The sequence below is a fragment of the Lissotriton helveticus genome, chromosome 2_1 (assembly GCF_964261635.1).
Source record: "Lissotriton helveticus chromosome 2_1, aLisHel1.1, whole genome shotgun sequence".
Taxonomy (NCBI): domain Eukaryota; kingdom Metazoa; phylum Chordata; class Amphibia; order Caudata; family Salamandridae; genus Lissotriton; species Lissotriton helveticus.
In genome coordinates, this window is record NC_136059.1 from 1,853,223,738 (window position 1) to 1,853,243,054 (window position 19,317).

Here is a 19,317-nt window from a genome sequence, read left to right on the forward strand (position 1 = left end):
GGAATACACATCTAGGGTGGGTGACAGCCAGCTTCCAGCATTCCTGCCAGACCACCACACACCAAGGAAAAGTAGGAGTGCCTGCCTGCCCATCTGCATGCAGATGGCCCATCCGGAGGGGGATGAGAGGAAGGAGTTGACACTCACACCTGAAAGGATGCTGTCTTGTCCTCACCCAAAGGATTGATTACCCCCTACAGTGTGTCTGAAACCAGACCAGGAAGGGGGGAATCTCTGTGTGATTTAAAGCTTTCTTAGAAGCCTCCCTGACTTCAAAGGCACTGCTGAGTATAAGTACTGGACTCCTGGCACTAACATACCAGTACACTTCAGGAAGAAGAGCTGAGGTGCTGCTGAAAGGACTGCTACCCCTCTGCTTTGCTGAACTCTTTTTTCTGTGCTCATGCAGTGCTGAGGCACCCTGCTGTTTTTCTGAGTGGGTGAGAAGGACAGGACCACATCACTTGAACTCAGAGTGACTTCAAGGGTTTGCTGGCTTGCCTCCTGTTCCCAAGTAGCAGGGATATCAAAGACTTGAACCACCTGTATCTGCGCCTGGACTCCAAGCATTGGCTGTCTGCCCTACCTAGTGGTGCCATCCCAGTCCTGTGCCCTCGGAAGTGAGGCCTTGAGAAACTTGAACTCCTGATTGCACACATCTCCATCCGATTCAGGATATCTCTGCTGCAGTGTGGGTCAAAACTGCTCACTCTCATCGTCACGTGTAGTGGACTTGGCACCTCGCTGCTTCTATGTGGTATAGCCCCACAAATCTTGTCCACAGAATGTTCTATGCAGCCTCATAACAATGACGCCCAGATCAAGGTAATTTTTTTTCCAGATCAAGGTAATTTTTTTTCCAGCGAATCCAAGGAGGTCCCTGCTGCCAGCCTGCTCTCTTTCATGGTCGGCCTGGGCTCTTCACTTTGTCCTGACCTAGTGCGGCCCAATAACTCAGGGAAGCGCTTGTGGCTTCCAATCACTCTTCTGACATTTACAATCCACACATTTTTGGTGAGCTCAAAATCTGATTTTATTTTACATGACACATTTACCAATATAGACACAGAAACCTGAACGTGCACTTTGCACAGATTGAGAAAAAGGAACATAGAAATAAGAAACAGCACCATAAAAGCATCTAATAAAAGAGAAAACTAAATGCAAAAAAGATTATAATGCTTACTAATAGGATGTAATAACAGATTACACATGAAAAAAAATGATTTTGAATATATTTTACTGACAGATTTATGCAACACTAATGATGTGACTTAGCATTTCTTTTGCCTTTCATCATAAAGCATCATGAGTAAAAAATGGTGCAAAATCTTGATACAATGATTTACATAGCTGATATTTTCAGTTGGGGTAATAAACATTGTCAGCATTACGAGAAAGTTTAAAACGATTTTACTATAATTAATTTTGAGAATAATTTACACGCATGATTTTGAAGTTGTTGTGGTAATAGCCACATTTAGCCTTAATCATTTTCAGGAGTTGACACTGCTGTTGCCCCACTGGGCCCATTTACTATTGAACTCAATATTTCCTGGCACTACACCTCAGAGTCATTTATTTGTTCCTCTGATGACTCTTGAACTGTGCCAAGAGGGGTCGAAATAGGGGATCCAATCCATTTATTCAATGAGGACCAGGAGTTGGATAACTGATCGATAGACTGGTAATTAGATTCCTGTATATAACTCTCAAAACTATGCTGTTTAAATGCAGGATTAATATGGCTAAACCAAGTCTCCTAAAGAAATTCAGTCAGACCAGAACCATTCAAAGGAATAATTCAGTTAAAGCGAGGCAAAATAGTAACATTAGAATCTGTTTACTCATGACCTCTCTAATATAATTCCCATCCCTCATTGATACTTTATTGGAATGAACAATCAATTATTGTTGACAAGTCGTAGAGAGACAGAAACTGAATTTTAGGAATAGTTACATTTTTATCAGTAAGTTAGGATAAGTAAATGCGTCAATCTTAAACATTAAATACAGAATAATTAAATTATTCTCTTTAGGCCCATAAATTACCAGAGCTCAAGAGGCCGAGTTCAGGAAGGGGCATAAACCTTATAAGCTCAAAAAGATCTCTCCCATGGGGGAAAGGTATCCTGGAATAGCACACACAGCGTATGCACCAGACCAAGGAAAGCCGGTAGAGTCTACAAGAAAGAAAAGATGTCCCTCAGTCTGCAAGGAAGATATCCTCAGTGTAAAGGTGTCAAAGTGTCAAAAAATAGTTGCATCCTTATCATCAATCCAACAAGTGATATATTTTCCCAAGTTACGGGGTGACACCTTCTGGGTCACCTCATCTGGTCAGACTATTTAGTCTGGTCAGTTCGTACAGGGTGATTGTCGAGAAGCATAAGGAAACATGCTTTATGGAAAAAAGGTGGAGATCATTACGTGAGCTATTTAACCATTAAAAAAAACATGAGTTTGAACAATCGTCTTTTACCAAAGGCACATGAGTACGTTGAAAATGACAGTTTCTCATTGCATATGTTCCCAAAGTAGAAAAATTGTTGCGAATAGTTCTGCTGTGTGCATGGGAACTCTTTTTAAGAAACATAGGGGCATATTATCAAGGGGGTTTATCTCCGCTTTTTTGGCTTTAAAAGCCAAGAAAGCAGAGATAAAATTATCTCCCTATTACCAAGCTGTCGCTAACACCAGTTAGCGACAGCTAATAGGAGATAGCGACCATCTTGGGCCCCGCTTTGCATGTCAGTGATATTTATCACTAATGACATGCAAAGTGGGCGTGCCAAGATGTTAGCGACTGGAAACAGTCGCTAACATCGCTATCTCCTATTACCAACTTTTGGAGATATTCGCGCTAAGCGCGAATATCTCCAAAAGCTAACACCTGCCCAGGAGCAGTTCTTAGCCATGTTATCCAATGGGAGGTGGATAACATGGCTAAGAGCATTTGCTCGATAATGCATGAATATCGCTGACTTTTCAGCGATATTCATGCATTGCGGCCGTTTTTTATCGCATTTGCCATAAACCTTGCTAATAGCAAGGTTAATCTGCGATAAAAATCGCCGATTTGCTGCGATAATTTTTGTCTCTAAACAAGCTAGAGACAAAAATTATCGCTAGTTGTTGGTAATATGCCCCATAGTTTAATCCCACATTGCAAATGTATGAGGCCTTCTCATAAGTACAGAAATGAGCAAGAGAAAGTAAATGCAGGCCTACATTGAAATTTAGTTCATGAAAACACAATATTGATAAAAGTAAATACATATTACATTCTTACGTTTTTAAGACCTTATATTCTTTTCTTCAACATTTACCACTTATAAAGCATTTAGTTTCATTGCAAATAATGTGAAAATATGGCACATTACTACATTTCAATGGTACCCTCGTATAAAATTATTTCAAAATGCGAAGCAAGTAAATTGTTCTAGTAATTCTCATTAGGACATGTATGAAGCTCATTATTGGAATTTGCATAAACGTGCATTACCATTTCTTTTTCTTGGCTGGTGCATTCATTAACATGAGCAAAGATAATGTTAGAGCAAAAGTCTTCAATAAACGTTCATATGTTTATCTAATTTACTTTTAGATCTGTTAATTCTTCACATTCATCATTATTCAAAAGAGAATGGATTAATTAAGCTTCTATGACACGAGTCATCACTTTCACATTTCTGCACCACATTAAATAATACATCATGGAAATTTTTGTAAACACAAACCTATGTTATTCAAACGAGCATTTTCATCTAGTCTGCACTCTTCTGCATGCTTCTATGATGCAGTATCTACATTTCTTTATGATCTAATTTTCATAGGTTGTCAATGTATACAGTACACATATTGTACACGTTTGTCATTTTTCTCTCAAAAGGTGTCAAGATTGGTTTTATTTTTAAAGTAGGGATTCAGCAGTTTATCTCCTTCATCAACACACTGATGAATATTACTATTATTTCTTAACATGAATTGGTTTTTTTTTTCATTATGCTTGATTCTAATTAGGATTTAAATTTACTGAAAATGAAATATTTGTTTTAAATGTATTATTTATTTATTTGAATAATTTTATAAAGTGCGAACATGACCTGTACAGGTATCAGAGTACTTTACAAAGAAACGTATGTGGAATGAGGTAAAAACATGAGTACAATACAAAATAGAACATATAAAGTGCCTAAAAAATAACAAGTTCATAGGGGAGCATCGGGAAGACAAAATAAAAAAGGTGATCCGAGGTATCAGCCATCTGGTGGGACCTATAAAGTTCCAGCAAAGCAATACATCAAAAAGACACATGAGGAGAAACATAACACACTTTGAAACAAAAGGTATAAAAGAAGTCAAAAAGATGGAAGTAGATTAAAGATGGCATCCGGGCTCTGGCTGTTGATGGTCGTTCAGGAGTAGCCCTTTGACATGTTTTTTGAATGAGGCAGTCAATAGTTTGGATCTGGTCTCCGGATGAAGAGCGTTCCAAATTCGTGGAGCAATACCAGAGAAAGCACGATTGCATGTTCTTTTCTATTGAATTTAGGAGGTTTCAATAGTAGGGTATTAGATCTTTTTAAGTTGTGACTCGAGCCACATAGCTCAAGTTATTTTGGCAGGTCAATGAGTATTGAACAGCTTTATGCGTCAAGCAGGCTATCATGAAATGGATCCTTGCTTCGATGGATAGCCAGTTAAGTTCAATTAGGTCAGGAGTGATATGGTCATGTTTTCTGGAGCCTGTGATGAGTCTGGCAGACGGCTCAGAGTGGCTCTAAGAAGAGCCAATCTAGCTCTAAGTAGCCCAGTTAGGGTCACCAAACCATATTCCAAATGTGAGATAACTAGGGATTGGACTGCTGACTGGATGTCCCTAGGAGGTAGGAATGGCTTGATTTCCTTAGAGTGTTGAGCTGCTGATTGGCTCCCACAATAGTGGCACTGATGTGATCTTGCATATTTAGGTATTTGTCCAGGGTTATACCTAAATATCTAGCAGAGTTAACAACATGAGGGGTGCAGTTAAGTGCAGCAGTTGTTTGATCCGGTCTTGAGTAGATGCAGAGTGGTTGCCGGGTGCAATCAGAAGAAATGTTATTAGGATATTTAACAGCAGATGATTATGAGTGAGCCATTGTTGAGTTTTTAAGAGTGCACCATTTAGAAGTGTTATATCATCTGGAGAGGAGATCTTCAAATGCATTTGAGTATCATCAGCATACATGTGGCAATGAATGTTATAGCAGTTCAGAATATCGGCAGAAGTTCCATGAATAGGTTGAAAAGTATGGGCGAAAGTGCCAAACCCTGAGGTATTACAATAGTGACCGGGGTCCTAGTAGCAAGGGATTTGTTAACTTTGATTTTTTGGGTATGGTTATGTAATATAGAGGCAAATCAATTTAAGACAGGGCCTGATAATCCCATCCTATATTGAAGAAGAGCAATCAGGTTTTCATGTTTGATGGTGTCAAATGCTGAGGACAAGTCAAGAAGGATCAGAAGGCAAGGAACATTTTGGTCAAAAGAGCTCATGGCGTCATCATACATGTGAGTTAGAGCTGTATTCATGCTGTGCCCAGCTCTGAAACCAGACTGGTAGAGATCAAGGAGCTGACATTTTTTTATGTGGTTGGAGAGCTGTGTGTGAATGCATGACTCGAGCAATTAAGCTAAAGTCATGATGCTGATGATCGACGGAAATTGCTAGGATGCGCAAGTCGGCATTAGGCTTCTTAGGGATGGGAGTGACTTGCCCCATTTTGAAGCAATCAGGAATCCTCTCCTGCAAGAGAGATTCTTGAATGATCTGGGCCAAAGTGAAAAAATGGCTGTCTTGAGATCTTTGAGAAACTTAGCAGGTAGAGGATCGATGAGGGGATTGGAGGGTTTTAAAGACACCATAGAATGGAGCTGCTCTGCATCATCTGAGAGCAGAAAAGAATACCACGATGCGTTGTTTTTAGGAGTGCAAACTGTCGGGTAGGAAGATGCACTCACTGCCGTAGGTACCGCAGATGTAAGGGAGCTCAGAGGCCGCAAGTTTGGTGCGGCACATTGCAGTTCAAGTTTCATTTTTCTTTGCCTTTTTGGAAAAGTGAGCTGAGAAGTCCTCACCACTGGGGCAGGGATGTCCTGGGTGCTGAGATAAGATTGATGGACTGATTAGCTTGTTGTTTAATGATTTCAAACAGTTTCTTGGGCCTGTTTTAGCTCTGTCAAGCTGAGCCCTGAAATGATTGGTTCTAGCACTGTGAATATGTTTGGTGTATCCTCTTCTCCATCCTGTTTGAGGCTTGTAATGGAAGGAGAATTTCTCCATAGTCTCTCTGTAAGCCTAAGTTCGCAACGTTCCTCATTTAGGAAACCATTGAACCAGGATTTGGATTGTTTGATAAGCATCCTTTTGAGTTGCTTCAGAGAAATAGTGTCACAAATACTTGTTATAGAGTTGATGTAATGATCCGTAAGGTCATCTAGTTTGGTCATGTTAGGGGGTGGCAGAAGAAGATTCTTGCTAATTGTTGTTAGATCATTCATGTTGATGTCTCTCAGATTACAAACCATATATTTAGTTTTAAGCAGTTGTCCTTTTCTGAGCGAGACCTTTTCCAAGATGTGAAAGGATATTTGGTGATGAACAGACCAATCACAGGGTATAATGTCATCAAGTTGTATGGTGTTGTCTGTAGCTATGATAAGGTCAAGGATAGTGGCCTTGTTGTTGGTGGGTCCATTGCAGGCCTGGATGAAGTTGAGGTCGGAGGAAAAAGCCAAAAGGAGCATACTAAGGGATCATTTGTGTCGCCCCGGTGAAGGTTATAATCCCTGAGTGTTGGAAGCCGGAGTGCCCGTCCCGCACCACTGTCACCAAGTGCCAGACCCAGGACTCCTCACTCAATATTAGGACAAGTAAGGACACCTTTTGAGATAGCCCTGCTCACCCCTTTAGTAGCTTGGCACAAGCAACCAGGCCTATCTCCAAGGCACGAGTGTACAGTCTGTTCAACCACTCCCACAGTAACCCCCTAGTGACACCACAAATGGACTCCACACAAGTTTGATTAAACAAGTATAAACTTTATTAAAAAGTTATACGATTAGACTACACGATACAAAAGCCAACATAGAATAAATGGTAATATTCGTTCCAGCTGGCTTGTAGGTTCAAATCCCAACCACTGCTTTCAAAATGCAATGCTGGTTGCAATTCTAGATTACACATGTTGCAATGGGCAAACAAAAATACACTGAGTAACGATACAATCATGTGTGGGCAAAGGATAAATAATACAATGTGTAATGATCCACCATAGTACCTTGCAATGGGAGAAATAATGCAATGCGTATTGCTACAATCATTAACAATGCCTACCGGTGTACCCCAACACGCACCCTGCGTGTCCAAGACTCACTCCACTTCCGATGCACACGTTGATAAGTCACTCCTCACCAACGCCTGTGCACCACAACGCGCATTCTGCGTGTCCGAAATTCACTTCACCTCTGATGCACATGCCGACCAGGCGTCTTCACCAGCGCCTGCGGTGCACCACGACACGCACCCTACATGTCCGAGTGTCACTTCAGCCTGGTACACACGCCAACCAGGCGCTCTTTACTAACGCCTATGGTGCACCGCGACATGCATCCAGCGCGCCCGAGACTCATTTCAGTTTCGGTGCACATGTTGAGCAGGCGCTCTTCACTAAAGCCTCCGGGGCACTACGACATGCACCCAGTGCGTCTGAGTCTCACTTCTCCTCCTTCTGTCCAAGATCACAGGTCACACCTCTGAGGGTCTCAAGCAACTCCAACACGCACTCAACTGTCACCTGAAACGTCTCCGGAAACTTTTATGTTCCTGTGTTTCCAAACAGGGAGCAAGCTCACCTCAGGCCCTTGGGGTTACAAGGCACAGCACAAAGCACAGTCTTCGTTAAGCAGGAGGACCCCGCGCACCAACCACAGTCCCAACACCCTCTTCCTTGGTTAGAACAGCAATCTGCAGACCAGCCCCACATCACGAAGCAAAGATTGGTCCTTCCCCAGCAGTCTCTTCAGTTGTTCCTTCCTTAGCAGAGGTTCCTCTTGAACACAAAATGGGTCCAATGCTTGTGCTCAGGGATCCCTGACCCCTCCCAAAATCAGTTCTGGGTGTCTCCCTCCCAGTGTTACCTTTCTCCCTTTGATACGGGGGGTCTGGATCCTTAATCACTCAGCAGGAGATGGGCAATTGGTTTATAGCACCAGCCCAGGCCTTTTTACCTCCCGGGCTTCTCCTCCGCCTACTCTCCAGATGCAGGGCAGCCTGGTGCCATCTGTACCCCTCCCTGGGTCAGGACCTCTCCCAGCTCCTCTCACCTCTCAGATCCAGACAGTCAATCCACATTCAGCAGAGACACACAGAAATGCTTAAAGCACAAAACTCAGCCACTTTCTAAAAGAGTGGTTTCTGAACACACAGTGACAAATCCACTTTCATAGAAAGATGTGTTATGACACTGTGAGTTCATACATACTAAACTTCACCTCTCCATTTTTCATTTAGAGGAAACTAGGCTAACAAAACACACTACCAAGCCTCCCCATTCTGTCCTATGGACAGGATGACCTTTCACCAGTGAAAACGAAATGGAGTGTTTTTCACTTTCCCTGCTTGCCCATCCAGAGCGTCTTGAACGCGATGAACGCACTGCGCTTGTTATTTTCGCATTGCCTGCTTTACTCTAGGCATTTTTAACACTCCCGTTTTTCCTATTTGATTTAATGATTGTTTGACTTTGACCCTGTTTTTAAACTCACTGCCCACTTACTCGCACAGTAAATTGTTGAAGCCCCGCTTTTTGGCGGGTCCCTTTACTCCCGGTACTGTTGTACTTTGGCGGCCATATTGGGGGGGTAGAAGTACGCCCGGCGGCGCCATCTTGACGTTGTGATGGTATAGTCGTCACAAGGACGCTAGTCGTCTACTTAAGGAGGTCATGCTGACGCGCAGCGGACTCGCGCAGCGGAGTCGCCGGATTTCCGCCAGTGTTACGCCTGAGTTCTGCCCGTCTGCGCCCGTCCGCACTGAGGACGCGCTGCAGGATGGGCGGCATGGCGAAGATGCCCTGCCCATGGTAGCCTGTCAGGTAACATGCTCCTATTCCCTTGCGGATATCATTGCACTAAAACCATCCTTTTTACCCTGTCACCACAGCTTGACTCCTGATGCCCTGCTTCGCTTTTCCATTTGCCCAATTTGTATTAGTGACCCCCTTTGTACTCCCCCTGCCCTTGGAAGTGTACAAACTCCTTCTATTGATAAGGATCCCCTGCATTCGGAAAGGGGTTTTCTAATTAATGCCCGTTCGCTAATTAAAAATAACGTTGCTTTTCACGATTTTGTTACGGCTAGGAATCCCTCTTGGGTTTTTGTAACGGAAACCTGGTCTTCGGACTCGTCAGGTCCTGATCTTCTGAATGCGATCCTGGAAGGCTATGCGCTGCATAGATTTGACAGAATAAGGCGGAGAGGGGGAGGACTGGCGATTCTTTATAAAGCCTCTTCTGTTTGTCACATAAAAGTCCTTTCTGAGCCCTCTGATACCCTTCAGGCTATGCACTTTTTTATTTCTTCCTCTCCCTCGGTATCTTTCACTGGTCTTCTTATCTATAGACCTCCTGGTCCCAGATCCAATTTCAGTTGTGATCTTTTTAGAATTCTGGAACCTTACTTTGGTAAACCCCATTTTACCATTCTAGGGGACTTAAATTTCCATCTAGATGACCTGAGTTCGAAAGACACTCTTTCTTTGACGGACTCACTTACCGCATGTGGTCTTCTTCAGTTGGTGAATAGTCCTACTCATTTGGCAGGGCATATCTTGGACGGGGTGTTTTCCAACGACCCTAGGCTCTCGTCAGGTCCCCCCGTTCCATTGGTTTGGTCAGATCACTTGGCCGTACCCTTAGAACTGACATCTTCTTCTGTGCCTCTGCCTATACTATGTTCCGCCAATAGAGTTCCTAAGAGGAGCTATAGGAACATTACAAACGAACCTCTTGCTCCCCTTATAGGGTCCATTGCCCTTTTATCTACTAGAGATGCTGGTGCAGCTGCACAGGAGCTCGCTAACTCCATCTCTAGAGCTGTTGATGTGCTAGCCCCAGCATCTCTCCGCTACTCAGCAAGGGGTAAACCCTCTGCCCCCTGGTTCACAGAGTCTCTGAGGCTCATGAGGCAGAGTTGTAGGAGGCAGGAGAGAAAATGGCAGAAAACCTGGGATCCCACTGAAAGAGATTCTCACAAGCAGTTGCTGGGAGAGTATAAGGCTAGGATCATCAGGGAAAAACAGGAGTTCTTTTCCAAGCGTACAATGTCCCTTACTTCATCTAGGGAACTTTTTAAGATTGTCGACTCTTTGTGCTCCTTACAAGAACCTGACCCAGTCGTAGGCTCGCAAGAGCTATGCGACAGGATTTCAGAGTTTTTCCACACTAAAATTACGGATATCTATCTCACTCTAGAAGCACAAAGAAGGACTCTAGATGTTAATCCCTGTCTGACCCTTTCCAGTCTAGAGCCCTGGACCAGAGATCCGTCCAAGACCTTTTCTGTCTTTCCGCCTCTTACCATTGAAGACCTGGATTCTTTGCTGAATAAGACTAAATCAGGTTCTCCGTTGGACCCTTGCCCTTTGAAAGTTTTGAAGGAATGTAGGGACACCCTGTTACCGCCACTATTGGAGGTGATGAACGGTGCTATACTACAGGGTACCTTCCCGGCAGCCTGGAAAAAGGCGATATTTAAGCCCCTACTTAAAAAGCCCACTTTGGACCCAGAAACTCTCAAAAATTTCAGACCTATTTCCTTGTTGCCAGCTCCTGCCAAAATGTTAGAATCTCATCTCAACTTACATCTCACTGCCTTCCTCGACTCCTCTGGGTTCCTGGACCAGTCCCAACATGGATTCAGGAAATCCCATAGTACGGAATCGGCACTTACTGTGGTGATGAATAATATTCGAACTAAGGTCGATCAAGGACAGACCACTTTTCTAGTCTTACTTGATCTGACGGCAGCCTTTGATACCCTGTCTCCCTCGACTCTAACATCTCGTCTGAGGGAGATAGGGGTGTAGGGCCCAGCGCTTAGCCTTCTGGCTTCCTTTTTAGAACTTAGAGAGCAGAGGGTCAAGCTTGGAGAGTTCCTCTCCCCTGCTAAACCATTGCAATGTGGGGTTCCGCAAGGGTCGGCGTTGAGTCCGACCCTGTTCAACATCTATGTGACCCCACTTGCTAGGTTAGTAAAATCGCAGGGGATGGAGGTGGTGTCATACGCTGATGATACACAGATTATGGTGTCCCTGGCCCACTCGGTCAGTACCTCCGCGTTCAGCTTCAGGAACTGCATGCAAGCAGTTTCTGAATGGATGATTCAAAATTCCTTGAAGCTGAATGGCGATAAAACTGAGGTGCTGGTCTTTGGGAGGGACCAGGAGATCTGGTCTAGTGAGTGGTGGCCCCCTTCGTTGGGAGCCTGTCCTATTCCATCGCACTCTGCCAGGAATCTTGGCGTCATTTTTGACACCTCGCTGACCATGAACCTCCAGGTAAATAGAACCGTGGCCACCTGTTGGGGAGTTATTAGGATTCTGAGGAGAATGGTTCATTATCTCTCCCTTCAGGCTCGTAAGCAGACCGTGGTCGCGCTGGTGTCCTCCCGGCTGGATTACTGCAACGCTCTGTATGCAGATATCAATAAGGGCCTTATTCACCGCCTCCAGAGTGTGCAGAACGCGGCTGCTAGATTTGTTCTGGATGTCCCCAATTCTTTTTCTGCCACACTAGCCAGGAAGAGCCTCCATTGGCTTCCGATCCAGCTTAGAATTTCATTTCAAATTCTATGCCTGGTTCTTGGAGCCCTATCGGCAGGATGCTCTGATGCTATAGGCTCCCTGTTAACTTGCTATATCCCAAGCAGGAGCCTCCGTCCTCCAATCTGAATCTTCTGTGTACTCCCCGCATCAATAAGGTCAGATGGGGAGGAAGGGCCTTCTCTACTGTGGCCCCCCGACTGTGGAATTCCCTTCCCGCTGAGATTAAGACGCAACCCTCGCTGGCCCTTTTTAGAAAGGCGCTAAAAACGTGGTGTTTTATCAAGGCCTACCAGTGAGCTTACGTTGGGGATATACAAGCATTTGGTTTAGGCGCCTTGACGCCCATTGGGCTAAGTAGCGCTATATAAATCGGGTTTCATTCATTCATTCATTCATTCAGGAGTTAGCACTTCCCTCAGTATATGTCCTGCCTTTTACTTACACTGCACTCTGCCTAGGGCTTACCCGGACCTACCACAGGGTGCTCACTGTGTATTAAAAAGGGAAAGTAAGGTCTGACAAGTGGATACACTTGTCAGGACAACTTGCTAACTTAGCAAACTGCGAGCAGGCCCTACACTGCAGGCCTGAGTTCCCTTCTCCGTGCGCCTTTGCATTACTAGCCCTGGCACACACAGTGCACATCACTAGGGACTTTACTAGTAAGGCAAACATACCAATCATGGCCAACTGTTAGAACTGGCATCATTGGTGTGAATCTCCCTTCCATTTTTGACAGATTTCCTCCTCTGTTCTGATATGTTTTTGCTGGATTTATGCTTTGGGCACTCTGCCACTGCTAATCAGTGCCACAGTGCAAGTGCTCCCAATGTTAAATTAATGTACTAATTGGTTATTCCATGATTGGGTTATTTGATTTATCTGTCAGCCCCTAGTACAGTGCACCATGGGTGCCCAGGGCTGGTAAATCAAATGCTGCTGGTGGGCTTGCAGCACTGGTTGTGCCACCCACAGAAGCAACTTGTAAAGTGTGTCTCAGGCCTGCCATTGCAAGGCCTGTGTGCAGTCTAGCACTGACATGTCAACTTGGCTAAGTGAACCCACTTGCCAGTCCCTAAACCTTCCCTTTGCTTCACGTTAGACGCTCTTATGGTAGGCCCAAGGGCAGGTTGCATTGTAAGTATAAGGTAGGACATGCTCTGATGTGTGTAGCATGATCTAATAGTGAATTACAGCCATTTTCGTTTTTCACTATTGAAAGCTACCTGTTCTCATAGGCCAGAATAGGCAATTAGATTATTACATTCTTATAATCCTAACTGACTCAGGGAACATGGCAGAATTTCGAATTTAGTATGCCTGAACTCAGATTAATAAAATACATCTTTTAGTAAAGTTATTTTTAATATTCTGTGTTTGAAAATACCACTTTTAGAAAGTAGGTATTTTCTTGCCTAACTATCCAGGCCTGCCTCTGCTGGGTTGTATATTCCTTGGCTGGGTTTGTGAATGACAGGGCTGGGCGATTCCAGTAGACAAGCTGGGGCAGCCCAGTGGTGAATAGAGAGATCTGCATCTAGATGGGAGGGAGGAGTTGCACCTGGGACCTGAATAGGGCTGAGCCTTCACTCTACAATGCTGGCTCCACCCCTGTGGCTTGTCTGATCTCTCTGCCCTGCACTGTGAAAGGAGAAAGGGAATTATGTCAACAGAGTGCTCCAGAGCTGTATCTTCCCTCCCCTGGGCAGTCTCCACCTCCTGTGGGGCGGCTGATGTCTCTGCCCTGCACAGTGAAAGGAAGAAGAGAGTCATGTAAACAAAGTGCTCAGGAACTTGTTTGGACTACCTCTCTGCCTTCAGAGAACAAAGGATTTTGGGGTATAAATATTGGGACCCTGATCCCAAGAAATTAGATCACTTCTGGACAAGAAACCTTTCTGCCAAGGAGAAGAACCAAGAAAGCTGCAGGAGTTGTACTGCCCCTCTGCCAGAGTGATGTTTGCTGGGTTGGCCTGCAGTGGTTACTTCATTGCCAAGGGAAAGGAGAAGGAACTTTGTAAGGACATTCATCTACAGAATATTCTCCAAGGGCTTGACTGTGCTTGCCTCCTGCTGAAGTCTCAGGGACAAAAGACTTCACATCCTGTTCCCTCCTAAATTTCCTTGCCAGGAATTCTGACTCCAGTCACTTGGGTGCCACTGGGAGCTGGAAGCGCGACACATCGAGAAGAAGCGTGTCGCCACCGCAGCTGAAATCATTACAACGCCGGAGAAGCGAGCCTTCGTCGCATCTCTCTTGGAGCGTGTGTTCATTGAAGCTGCCTGCCGTCGCATCACCGGAGAAGCGTGACGCCATTGAGAGAGTTGCCATCGCATCGCCGGAGAAGTGTGTCGCAGGGCCTGTCGCGGTTCCAAAGTACAGAGGCTGCCAGGGCATCACCGCATCGTCATCGCATCGCCGCATCAAGGGCGCCATATTCTCGCATCGCGAACAGGATTATCGCATCGCATCAAGGCGCCATCTTGCACACCACAACGGGCCCACAGGCCGAGAATCTATGCATCACCTCTGCAACGGTAAGGCTCACGACGAGTCCCCTACTCTGTGCAAGCATTGAGGCAGGACGCTACCGTTCCCCCTAATCACGGAACAGACGCATCTCCCCTTTTGCGAGCCTTTTGTTTACTTTGCGTTATGCATTCAGGTACTTTTTTGAGAACTTTGTCTCATTTACCAACAACTTGAACTAAGCAACTTGAATCATCTTTTAAGTAATCTTAAGTGTAGTATTGTGGATTTTTGTTGTTTGTGGTCTTGTATTTAAGTCTATAAAAAGAATACTTATTTTTATAAAACCTGTGTTCTGTCCATCTGTAGAATTTTCACTGTATTACTGTGTAGATTCACAAATGCTTAACACACTGCCTCTGAGATGAGCTTGTCTGCTCGTGCCAAGCTACCAAGGGGGTGAGCAGGGGTTATTAAGGAGTCTAATCCCCTTATCCTGATGTAGAAGTAAGGGTCCCTATTTGGACAAAGGTGAATATCATTGCCAACTAGAGACCCCCAGATCTAACACCAACCAATTACCATTACATTTTCCATAGGGACCACTTGTACTTTGACTCTGATCAGCAGTGGCAAAGTACCTAAAGCATCTAAATTGGCAATTCCTTGTCAGGACAACGGTCTAGGGGGAAAGTAAAAAGTTTAGGGAACTTTAGCCAAAAAGGCCAAGTCCTACACCGAGGAAGATATAGCTAAGGTGATGGTCTAAGCATGAGGTAATGGACTGCATTGTTCTAGATTTTGGTGAATAGGTGTTCACAGTGTTGTAATTTAGCAGTGATTAGGTTAAGCATTAGCAGAAGACATCTTGTATTTAGAGACTATCTTGTCCGTTGTGTGGAATCAATTTTGTATTTCTGGCAGCCATTTTGTTTGCCATGTGCTCACCATGTTCTCTGTCCTACCTTCCTGTCAACTGCTCTTGAAATCTGTCTAGAGACGAGATATATTTAGCCTCTTCTGCTTTGCACATGCTCAGTTGAGCTTACAGCTGTCCCCAACTTGTAACTGTCAGGATGCGTTCACCAGAATTAGCTAACTGTTAGCCCCTCCCACTTGTTGCTAGCACACTCTCTGTATGACCTTGTATGTATTTGAAACCAGCATTCTGTACCTTGTACCGCCCTCATTTGAGCCCCTGTGTGGGTATAAAAGGACCAAGCTCCTTCCAGTCAGTGTGCTACTTCATACACAACCAAAGGGTGTTGTGTGAATGTAGTTCCACCTCAGGAGGTTTAATAACCTCTGTCTTTTCTATTCCAGCTTCTGTGACAACTTCTTTCTATTAGCCTGAGTACTCTGTGCAGAGAAGGGTGAACCCCTAGCACTGGTAGGCCTTGCTGAGGCTCACCACCACAAATTGGCGCTTCCAACGTGGGGCTCATCGGCGACTCGGATACCCGAAGGACTGGTCGCGACGAAGGATTGGAATCTCACTTTGGCTGCGATCGCTGCCTGAGGAGACCCGAGTCTTGGCATCCACAGCGTTTTTCCTTTCTTTCTTATCTGACCATCCAGGTGGCGCCGGCCCTCGACTTAGATCTCTTCTGTCGATTCGCCGTGCAGTGACCATTTGGTCGATTTGACAACTTGGCAGTTGGAACCTGGACACCATTTGATTGGTAAGAGCCGTTCTGCGGTACTTGCTGTTGGTTTGACGCCTTTGATTGGTAAGGTAGTTTAGTAACACTTACGGCGGCTTTGTTTGTATGATTGGCCAATATTGAATTTCGTTTGACAATAATATATGTGTTGCTATACATATAGGCAGGTAATGAGGAGATTTTTCTCTATTTTTATTTGTTTGAACGGCGCAACGTACGAAGAGTACCTTAAGCGCTGCTTTTGATTATAATACTGCATATTTTGCACTATTTTTGGCATGCCTGTGTCCAGCACACTTTGTAGGATGTGTTGCTTTTGTAGTGGTACCAGTTTGAAACTCGACGAAGCACAGCCGCCCCCCCACCCCCCGGAGGGGACGCCAAATAGGGACATGTATGTTAAGTATGGTATTTCTTCCATAATGTACATGCATGGGTCATTTGATTTGCGAAAGATTCAGTATGTGGAGCAACAGATGTTTTAGCGAAAAGCTAGGCAAGATATGTTTGATTGTGTGCAAATGTGGGAGAAAGAAGTGCGTGAGCGAATGAAGCGTGAGCAAGCCTTGATTGAAAAAGAACAGTGAAAGAGTATCCATGCGAAAGCATTGGAAATGAAAAATAGGGAAATGAAAGAAATTAAAGAGAGGGAAGATAGGGAACGTCATTTACAGGTAAATGGCCAATACGCTGTTCATAGACCTCTTTATCCTATTTTTAATAAACCCCAAGATGACTCTCTCTTATTAGATCGTTGTCCACCTCCTTATACTCTTCCTTCTGCTCCTTATGAGTCAGATGAGGACTCTTCTACAGACCAGGACAAAGCTAGAGAAACTCGGTCAATGTTATCTGCTGAACATGCTTCTCAGATTAGATCTGCTGCGCGTAAAGCCGTTCGTAGTACTACTACTGCTTCTGAACTTCTAGATAGTATAAAAATTTGGCAGGAAAGGGAGCAGATATATTTTACTGAGGTATTTGCTGCAGAGGTTATTGAATGTTTAGGAAACATTCAGTAGAAATGGAGCCCGATGATGTAGCAGCTGATTGTAAACAATGACGTGACGGTCTTTTTGTCTTCTCCCAGGTGGCTGACACGATCAGACGCTTGGTTAAACTGCGTGTTGAAGCAGCCCGTTTGCGAGAGGAGAAAAAGGCAGCAGAAGCAGCTGCACCGACATCTCAGATCAGCATGGCACTAACTTCTACTCTTGAAACAGATAAGAATGTGGTAATTAATGTGAAACCCATGCGGGAAGCCGCGCCTTTATATGTTCCGGGTACAAATGATGATAAGACTTCTGTAGATGCTAAAGAATATTTTATTTATAATTGGGTTTACACTCCTTGGAATAGAGCAGATGTTAGGGCCCTTAAAAATGCATTGCCTGATCCGCGAAAGAATCCAGCAGCCTTTTATGAGGAAGTTGAGGGTGCAAGTAGTTCTTGTACTATGACTTTGCCTGATATTGATTTGTTTTTTGGATTAATATTACCACCTGATATGTGGAGAACTGTGCGTAAAGTTGATGACCGTGCGACATCTGAAGCATTATGGAAAGATTTAGAGCAGTTAGATGAAGATAGAGAACCTGCACAGAAACCGTGTCAGGTAATTTTAGACCTTCCTGCAGCTATATTAGTTAAGTTAAAGACGATTATTACCCCTAAAAAGATAGATTGGACTGTATTAGCATCATGTAAGCAGATGAATTGGTTTCAGATTTCTTTACACGCTTTGAAGAGGGATTCCACGATTTTAGTGGCCAGTCATAACAGATGACACGGGTAGGCATCTGTTTGTCGATAAATATGTCGCAAACCTTTTGCCAGGAAAAGCAAGCCGCCTAAAGGCCAGTGAGAGTTCATGGACTACCTCTTCTCCGGTTTCTCTCCTAACCATAGCTCAGTATTATGAGCAACATGAATTAGAAGCTAAAAATAATGAGGATAAAAAATCTAAAGAGTTGAAAACAAAGGTTATGTTAGCTCAAGCATATGGACCGCCTTCTAGAGGTAATGATAGAGGCAGACGTGGATATTATGGTTCGTCTTTTCCTTCTTATACTCGTTCGAATTTATCTGTTGACCAGTGTGCATACTGCAAGAAATTTGGACATTGGCTTTCTGATTGTCCAGTACTGCAGGCTCAGCAGTGTTCACGTGGTCGGGGACAAATGAGAAATCGCTCAGGATCTTCAGGGCCTAGAGGAAGCACGAATGATCGTGCTAGGTTTGATGCTAATACACGTGGGCAGGATGGATATTAACACTTTTGATAGAAGGAACCAATATCAAATGTCCGACTATGTGCCGTCTGATTTACAAGATTCTGCTTATGCATAGGATTGCCTAGGATGGGGAGGAATCAGTTGAAGTTCCAGTAGATCAAAGGGGTCCCTGTGGACATGTTTTGGGTTCCACTGATCAGTTTCTGGTTGATACAGGAGCTACTCGTAGCGCCTTGTCTAAACAATTGGTTCCAAGGGCTCCCCTGTCTGGCTTAACCATTACATCGATAGGTTTCGATGGAACACCTTCCCTTAGCCCATTGTCAGAACCACTCGCATTTCATGTTGATAAGTTTACTGCTCCATGTCCGTTTTTGCTTTCTCCAAACACACCAGACAATATTGTGGGTCTTGATATACTTAAATATTTCAGGGCTACGATACCATGTTCTCCAGGAGGAGTATGGGTTATTTTGAATGACAACTACCCTGTAATTGAGAGATCTTGTATTGTTAAAGAAGACATTGGACTAGCCTCAATCCCTAGTACTTTGTGGGCTACTTCAGACACCGATGTAGGGCAAATGGTTATTCCGACAGTGCATATTAGTGTCAAGGAGGGTGCTCCTTTGCCAAGACTGCCTCAGTATAAAATTTCTAAAGAAGGAAAAGAAGCACTTACACGCATTGTTAACAATTTGATTAAAGTGGGGGTTGTGGAAGAAGTTCCTTGCAATGTCAATAGTCTGATTCTTCCCATTTTGAAAAAAGATACTGACACTAAGATTTATAGATTTATCATTCACTTGAGAGAAGTAAACAAGATTGTAGTACCGCAGTACCCTGTTGTTTCTGATATAACAACACTACTTAATTTGGTTCCTCCAACAGCAACTACATTCTCTGTTATAAACTTGAAGAACGCTTTCTTTTCTATCCCTATTCATCCTGAAAGTTGATATTTGTTCAGTTTCACTTTGAATAACCGATCGAATAGATTTTGTAGAGTTCCTCAAGGCTATACTGAGAGTCCTAGTATTTACAGTCAAGCATGGAAGAGACAGCTTGATTCCTTT